General features: G+C 46.8%; 1 long non-coding RNA gene across 1 annotated transcript; it reads left to right on the forward strand.

Moving 5' to 3' along the window:
• The first annotated feature begins 2,010 nt into the window (after positions 1-2,010).
• LOC109280347 (uncharacterized) lies at positions 2,011-8,734 on the forward strand. Its single transcript, XR_002086634.2, has 3 exons — positions 2,011-2,078; positions 8,014-8,093; positions 8,481-8,734. It is a non-coding gene; the product is annotated as an uncharacterized LOC109280347 (long non-coding RNA).
• The last annotated feature ends 497 nt before the right edge of the window (positions 8,735-9,231 follow it).

The following is a 9,231-nucleotide window of genomic DNA, read 5'->3' on the forward strand; positions in this document are numbered from 1 at the left end:
GTGATCATTCAGTTTGTCCTGAAGCATGAGAACCAGGCAGAACCTAGGCATCTAAATGTAGAAGGAATTTTTTTACCCTACAGGATCATGGGTCCATTATCCTCTACATAGCCACTTTCTGATGTTTCAGACAAAGGTAAAACAGCTTCCAGAAGTTTTATCAAAAGGTTTCCAGTAAACACGCTGAAAGCAATGCAAGCAGGCCTGTTCTCTCCCTGAGCCATGAAGGATAAGGATGCTTAAAAGAATCTCATTGATTCCAAGAACAGATGCGATGACCACAAAAACACAGCCCGGGAATGGATTTAAACTACATGTTCTAAGAAGACATTTAGTCTCATTTTTAAAACACAGTGTGACTGTAAGCCTGTCACCTCTTCCAGTCATTTGTTCCAATGTTTAATTGCTGTCACTGCTGGGAAAAGGCATTTGATTTTAAAACTGAGTTTTTCTAACTCAGTGTTTCTTAATCTTTTAAGTACCCCCTAACTTCTAAAAATTTGAATAAGTACCCCAACACTCATTTTTCCAGGGGATTTTATATTTATAGACTAATGTGTGCCATATGTTGGAAGAAGGGCTGTGTATATAAGACCGTGATATGACAGATGTCTGATCTGGTGCAGATAGGGCTTTTAGGGCAGATAGGCACCTTTTACAGCAGGGCTGCACAACTCAGGTATACACCTGGGCTAGAGGTGATGTTGGCCAAAGCTAGGAGGGTTGAACCCAGTTGAACAAATTATTACTGGGGAATTAATTTTTTTAATTGAACCACATTTTTTGCCAGGAGGAGGAAGAGGCAAGAGAGAGGGGAAAAGAGGGCAAGAGACACAGAGCGTTGGGGTACCCGCATACCCCCTGCCTGTGTCTCGTGTACCCCCAGGGGTACGCGTACCACAGGTTGAGAAATTATGTTCTAACAGCTGTTGGATCCTGTAACACTTGTCTGCAAGACAAAAATGTCATCCCCCACCACCATGGTTTCCAGATTTAAATACTTATACTGAGTAATCAAGTCACCTCTCCACTCTGTGTTGAAAGCCAAGCATCTCAAAGACTTGTTTTTAAACCTTTTTTATTAGGGCCTTGTTATACATTAATTTTAGGTGTCTCCTGGAGCTCTTAACCCCTGAATTGTTCATACATTAACACTTGAAACTAGACTTAAGCATACTTTAGGCAGCTTAAAGTTATGCTGTTCCAGGGCAGATGTACCTCTGATCTGTGTTACCTAGCTTGGGTTCATTAATGTGTGGCTACTCCAGAGAGATGAGCCAGCCAAATTACAGTTGTCCAGCATCCCAGGTTGCAGTGTTCCCTTCCCACCCCGCTGGTGAAAGGACAATCTTTCAACTCCCTGAACTTTACTGTCTGGTGTGGGGTTGTGGTACCAAGCCAAGTCCCACTCTTGCCCCCAGCAGAGCACAAGCCAGCTAGCCAGGTTGCAGGGAATGGATGAGTCTGGGAGTGGGGTCTAGGATGGGTGGGGGAAGGGAGAAGGGGAAACAAGGTAGGGGCCAGGTCAGTCCCCATGAGCTGGGGCTCCCTTCCTGGTACAGGGCAAGAAGCTCTCTCAAAAGCATCTTCCCTTACCACTTCCAGTTCCCCAAAAAACATGACAAGCACCCCCCACACCTCAATCCCAATCCCAGTTTATTAAAATATGAGACTTTCTTGAATTTACTTCCTATTTATTTCTTTTTAAATTCTTTTTCCCCACTTTTTATTTTATCTTTCAGTGGCTAAACTTACTTCATTTCATCATCATTCCCCCACCCACATTTCCTTTCCACCTCCCATTTCATTACCCACCTTCATCCCTGTAGCAGGGCACTAAGGTGCCTGCTACTTGGAGAGCTGAGATAACTCATCAGGTGCCGGTTGCTAAGGCAACTAGAGGGAACTAGTGACCTGCTCCTGCCTAGTCAGCTGACCAAGAAGGGGCAGGGCCTGGCTCCTATATAAATCACAGGCTGGAGGTGAGGAGGTAGTTCCCTACTGGCAGAAAAAGAGGAAGGAGCTCTGCCTGAGCAAGGAGAGGGAAGAGCCCTGAATGCATCAGCCTTTGGAGACTGGTAAAGGATGGAGCACCCTAGGGGTGGCTGGATTAATGTTATAGCCGGCCGGCTGGAATTTGTGTTGTAGCCCAGGGGCTTGTGTTTCGTTTGCTGTTTATTACCGGTGGTTTGGGTAAGGCTAAGAGGGATGGAGGAGGCCTCATAGGGGACCCGCAGCAGCATGGGACCCCTAGCCCTAGAGAGAGGGGGCCATGCAAGACCGAACAATGTCAGTTACATCTGCAAGGCTTGGGGCATAGTACAGGGTGGTTGGAGCCATGCGTAGCCCATAAGGCTGGGGTGCACAGAACACCCAATAGAGGAACAGGACAAGTGATAACAGGAGAACTGTGGCCAAGAGGATGAAAGGCAGCCTCCCTATAAAATATAGATGACATCAAAGTTGTGGCGGGCGAGAATTTGAGGGTGCTAGTTGGCAGCTTGGCACGGTAAAGGAGACGGCAGGGGAAAGCACGGCGACCCTGACCGCTCTCCTGTTACAATCCCATTAACCCTCCATCTTTCATCTTGATGTTCCTGCTTCCCTGCCCTTCCCCACCCAACTCATCTTTCCAATACCCCAACCTAGAGCAAGGATAGAGGCTTGTCCCAGCCCTTTAGTGGCAACTTATAGCTATAGCTCCAAGTTCAGTTCCAGCCTGCCAGCCTCTAGTGGCAAGTCACAGCTGTGCAGGTGGGCGTACTGGGAGAAGGTTTTTAGCCTAAAGTGGGACTGCTCCAAACTCAAGGTAGCACTAACACCAATCAACACTTGAGCAGCTCAAAGTGCAACATGTAATGAATCCAGCCTGTACTTCCACATAGTACTTAACAAGTAGACCTTAAAACAGGACAAAAGCCTGGTAGAGGATTTAATGTACACAAAAATAAAATCTCTTCTCTATTTCTTGATATTCCCCTTTTATACATTCAATAATTATATTAGCCCTTCCAGCCACAACAGTACACTGAAAGATCACAATATAGCAATTTTCTATTACAACTGACAGTACATTTTAGCCCCTAATCTTTATTGGTAGGATCCTAAATTAACTATTCCATTATTTTATCTATGAATATTAGGATAATCAGGCTATAGGTTCCTTGGGTCATCAGTTTTGCCCTTCTATATTTCATGTTAATATCATGATCTGCCACGAACACTTAAAACACTTGTTGGTTTCAGGCAGTTATACATAATTAGACTAACTGGCACACTTTGCCCTCAATTTCCATACTCAGATTCATCAGACAGCTACCCAAAAGAATAAGAACCAGTGGCAGTTAAAACAGACAAAGATAGCTAGGAATTTAAAGTGCACTAAAGGAACTGAACAGAAACAGCTTGACACTGAGCAATAATTATACAAGAAAAAGTTGCATCTATAGTTGGTATTTCTGTTCAGTGTCCCAATCAAAAGAACGAAAATTTGGATTGAGGTAAATTAAAATGAAAGCTGTGTATTGTCCTTGACAAAAGGCCAAAAAACACCCCATGGGATGAATGAACTATTTAGTTCTACCTGATGCCACATTTGGTTTCCGTTGTAGATTTTCTTAAGCAAGCAATGGAAATAAAGATTAGTGTGAAGCATCATTCTTATAACTACCAATGACACCGAAGAGGAGGGGGGTGTCCCTGTTTTTACCAAATAGTACGTAACACATTAATTAGCAGTTGTAGCATTAATCTGGGATGTACAAGAACATAATTAAAGTCCTCCTTCCCTCCCAATGGGATTTGAACTTATGTATTGTGTTTTTTGAATACCTGATCTACCAGGTTCTAGGAAACTTCAGGATGGATTGTTCTCAGTTTTTCTTGGTGACATTACTCCATTTTGCATCAAGGAATGTAAATGTTCTTTGGGTTGTAACATAAGAGCAAGCATTAGAAAGAGAACCAGTGCACAAAGAATTGGAGGAAGTAACATTACCCCTATAGTTAGGAACCTCACATGGGTGAGGAGGCACATAGTTTCCACTTCTGGCTCCTGGGAACATTGATGGTGTGGACAGAAGTAACTTTTGAAAGGTCTTCAAGTTAAGCACCAGGAAACTGCAATGACCTGTTGCTTTGCTCTTTTCTCTTCCCTTCCCTCCTCCTCCATAGAGAGGGGAGGTAGAGGAGAGAGGAATGTGGACAGAGCTGAAATGGAGAGGTAGTGGGAGCCCAATTCTTCACCCCCAAATTTCTCAAAATTCTCCTTTCTCCCTCTCATCTGAGCAAAGAGGTAGAAGGGATTGGGGCTGGAGGATCTGGCACTAGTGGTAGCCCTGGGAGTCCACAGGGGTTTGGCATGGGGTAGGTGTAGGAGGCCAGGTAAGCACAGCTTCAGCTTAGCTCTGGCAGCAGCAGGGATAAGCAAGGTCTTGATGGGAAGTGGGGGGGGGGGGGGGGAGTGCTCATTGGAGACCTGGCAATGCCCTGGGATCCACTGCAGGGCCTGGCAGCTGAACAACTCTCAGGTTGTCCCTCCCTGTCCCTGTGTACAAGTAACAAAAAAAGAAATGCTTCAAAGTAGCACCCCATTTAAATACTTCAGCTGCTATTAGGATGTTTTGAAGGCTAGGTATATGTTTGTACAACTGGCCCTTTGAAATGTTCTAACTCTTACTTCTGTCCACACCCTGAATGTCCTACACAGAGCTTTAGGGCATTAACATGAGTGTTTGAGAGACACTGAACTGCAAAATGTCATGTAATTGTTTGATCACACAAGTCGACTAGGTGAACTCTACAACTCAATGTAGACTTCATGGGCATAAAACTAAGTCCCATCTTACATCTATTTGATATTGTTATTTCATAAAGATGTAGTGAATAAAGCAAGATTCATGGAACAATGTCTAGAAACTGATCAGCACTGTCTGAAAATTGTGCATATTGTTTTAGGAACAGCTCTTGCATTCTGCCGGTCTTGAATAACATCCTTGGACTGAGTGAAGGATTAGTCTGAACAAGATAATAAAAGTGTAGACCACCCTAATTCATATAATCCATGTGCCCAGTATATACACAAGCAATTTTCTAAGGGACAAATGGAATGTAAGGGCCTCTCACCAGTGGTCAGAAGGAGCCTGGTCCCTTACTGCTCTGCATGTCCTTAGAAGTTTCCCCTTGGTCATGCTCTTCACTGCCTGAGAGCTTTGGTTGTCACTGGACACTAGAAAAGGAGACAAATATTTTATATCCCCTAGTGCTTGAGCTCAGGTTCCCAGGTATCACTGTCTAATATCTCTCTATATAAAAGAGAGCCTGTGTGCCTATCAGTCTGTCCATAATGCTCTTGGGGGATGCAGCTCCCAGAGGGGCATGGCTCCAGCCAGTGCTGTGTCAAGTATGCTGGTCAGGAATGACAGGCAGCTCCAGCAGAGCAGGCCAAGTGGAGTGGACCAAGCAGACATGAAGCAGGGAGGGTGGGAGTGGCATGGGGCTGGATGCAGAGCAGAGTGGGGCAGGCGTGGTGCACAACTGGACGTGGAGTGGCAGCAGCATGTGGCGGTGGGTGGTGGTGGCGACTATGTGCAGGTTCTCCCCCTCCCCCACTCCTGGGGGCAGTGGCAGCATGGGGTGGTGGGTGGCGGGTGGCAGTGCTCCGTTCCTCTTGCCCGCCCCAGTCATTTTTGACAGGCAATTCACTATTAAATAAATATATTTTTAGGATTCTCCGCTTCTTAATGCACGCAGACACATTTGAAATGCCATGGTTTGAACATACTACATTAATAAACAGAAACTTAAAGGAGCAAACAATTAATATTTCTTATTGTAGGCAGATAGAGCTGTGCAGGTAGACAAAAACTGCCATGTTACTGTCAGCAGGAGGAAATCTATGCAGGAAGTATGAGATAACCAGCGCTGGCTATGAATTCTAGCTCTGCAGTCTGATGCTCTTATTTGAGACAGCAGGAGAAGATTCATCCTCCTTGGAAGTGAAATAAACTACATTTATTTTGGAAGGAGTCAGGGCAAAATACACCAGGGTGCCCAATGCTGACGGGGGATTAAGGATCCTGCCTGTTGGCCCTGCAAAATACCCTTGGCTTTAATAAATAGAAGGATAGAATATACTTAAAAAAACGTCACAAAAATACAACAAGATGGAGAGAGATAGACAATCCAAATAGCAATGCAGGGATTTTAAATCAAAGAGATCATGTATTAATTCCATTGGGAATTTTAAAATCATATCAAAAGATTTATACTAGTGGTCTCCAACCTTTTTAATTAGGAGATCAACTTTGGCATTTAAAAGCAACCCAAGATCTACTGTGTGCTACTGCCACCTCCCCTTCCCCAAACCCTCACCCAGCAGGTAAGTCTGTGGGGTGGGAAGGGGGGGCGATTGAGACACAGGGGGAGAACAAATATTTGTGGGTGCACCCCCCAGCAGGTAAGTCTGTAGGGGAAGGAGTGGGGGTAGGGGAAAGGGCAGTGGGGGTGGGGGTAGATCAAGGCCCGAGCCCTAGCCCCACTTCCTCCTTCACCGTTGGGGCCACAATCTGCTCCCCACCGACAGCAGGGAGGGAGGAAGTGAGGCTGGAGCAGGGAAAGGCCCTGCACAGCCAGGGTGTAGGATGAAGCCATGAGCGGCTCATCCAGGAGCCATGGGGAGGGGGTTGCACACAGGCTGGGAAGTCATGGGGGGCATGTGCCCCTGGATCTGCACGGCAACTGGGCCAGCTGCAGCTGGGGCTGCACCAGGTGATTCTGAGAGAGCGGGGCTGCAGGCACCCAAAAATTCACTGTAGCCCCCCATAGCCCCCTCACCGAGCACCACCACTGCCACCCAGACTGAACACAGCGCAGCCCAACTCCCCACCATGAAGAGTGTGGCGTTGCCTTCCCCTTTGCCCTGCCCCCTCCCCACGGGATCTGCACAGGGTGTGGGCGGGCTGGGGCTAGAAGGCAGCGCTGTTCTCATCACAGTGGCAGTCTAGGCTGTGCAACAGTTGGGCCAAGCGGTGGCGGAGGTGCTGGGAGAGGGGGCTATGTGGGGGCTATGGTGAATTTTTGGGGCCTGCAGCTCCCTGCGTAGCCTCACTCCCAGTGCCACCCAGCACAGCCCTGGCCCCAGCCCGCAGTGGCAGCTGGTATGCAATCCAGGGGCACCCCCCACATGCCATCCTGGGCTGTGTGCCCTCCCTCTCCACAGCCCCCGGATGAGCTGCTCATGATTCTGTCCTGCACCCCAGCTGTGCAGGGCCTGCCCCTGCTCCAACCCAACTCCCTCCCTCCCTCACAGCTGCTGCAGATGCCCCCGCTGGCCAGGATTTGGGAAGGGGCATGTGGCCCCCTCAATCTGTGTGTGGTAGAGGCAGCTGCCATTGTGGGCTGGACTTTGTGCCTCATGCTCCACTGCAGCTGGCCCAGGAGTGCCCTGATGCCACGTGTGTTCCACTGCTGGGCTGAGCCTTGTCCCCTGCCCACCCAGCAGCTGGATGCACGTGGCCCCTGGATTCTCTGCTGGGGTGTGCAGTGGTGGGATCCTCCCCCTTCCCTGCACCCCTAGCTGAGCCACCAGGGCTCCATTCTGCCACCACCCACCTGGCCGGGGCCCCATTCAACTTACTCCTGATTCTGCCTCTGTGGCACTGTGACCCTCACCACAGGGGCTTCAATCTGGCCCCCACACCTTCCCTCCCCCATGGATTGACCTCCTGGGCTGGGGGTGGGACATGCTCAGCCCCTCACCCCAGCCTCAGATGGACTGCAAGAGGCTCTGAGATCTACCAGTTGGTGACTACTGCTCTGTAAGCTGAGTTCTTTCTCAGTTTCATTTGATTCTGTTACTTCCTTGGATAACACTGTGAAAACTATCCTATTTCCCTCTGGGAGTAGTGAAGGTTGGATATTCTCCCAGAAGACTGAGAATGTCTAAGAGCTAAAAATTCTTCATATCCACCTGTCCCTCTTTTTATTGACTCTTAGTAAAATATCTACTCTTAGGATTCAAGGTTTGGGGATTTGGTGTACTACACAGCTGAGCTGAGACATTTGCATCATAGACCTGATGACCCCATGGGCATGTAAGTATACATGTAGGTTTGTAGCTCAGTAATGTATTAAGAAGTGTTAACTTCTACTGAAAACCTTCACCACTGCTATTGCCAGTCTGAGCTGGGGGCTAGACTGTAGAGATCATGCCCCTGAAGGAGAAAGTTCAGCTTAAGATATGCTCCTGAAAGGATGAGCAGCCTTTCTTGCATGGTTCTCTTCCCTTTTTCCTTTCTTCATTTATGTAGGACATGTTCTTCACACTAGATGTGTTGCACCTCCACTGTTCACACCATTCAGTACTATGTAAGGCATTTTCACACTTCTGACTCCTTTATTAGTCTAGCTCTTACCCAGAACTGACCATTCAATTTCAAAGCACTTTAAGCAGATCATCATCTCTGTCTCCCATTTTGCAGGTGGTGAAACTGAAGTCCGGGAAGAAGCAAATTGCCCAAGCTTTACAAGCATCACAGTGGTGTCACTGGAGAGAGCCCTAAGCCCCAATCTAGTGTCCTTTCCACAAGCCTCACTGTCTCCTCAAGGCTATACAGGAATGGATAGGATATTTTGACACAGACAGCCAATCTGTATCTTGTATTACAACAATTGCATTGATTTTGGACATTTCTGCTAACCACACGTCTCAATAAAATGTCTTACTTTGGCATAACCCACACAGCTGAATCATAGAGTAATTCTGAACCACTGAGCTCACTGAGCCCTGTACACTAGCAGGCAGAAAAAAATGGGTAGCAACTGGGAACAGTCCAAGTACTTAGGCTGTGGAATCAGTTATTTGGGGTTTTTTTTAACTGGTACAGGGAACAGATGTCCACATGTTGCAATTCTAATATAAATATCAAGCCCATTGTTACTGTTGCCAGGAGTTTGGATTTTGACTTTCAGTTCCCTGACAAAGAGAATGTGTAGGCTAAGCACAGATGGAGAAACATTAGTTAAGCCCCAGAAAAAAAAAGTTATTGCTTTTCTGTGCAAAAACAAAAGTAAAATCACATTTCTAAAGCACTAAACAAACTGAATTCCAAGTGAATGAAGCAGCAGTTTGTGTCATTCATGTTATTTCTAATTCAAAAGCACTGTGGGTGACAGTTCTCCTTTTAATTAACAGAAATTTTAAATGAAATGCATCAGGAAGAGATAATCCTT

This window comes from Alligator mississippiensis, chromosome 1 (genome assembly GCF_030867095.1).
Source record: "Alligator mississippiensis isolate rAllMis1 chromosome 1, rAllMis1, whole genome shotgun sequence".
In the NCBI taxonomy this organism is placed as follows: domain Eukaryota; kingdom Metazoa; phylum Chordata; order Crocodylia; family Alligatoridae; genus Alligator; species Alligator mississippiensis.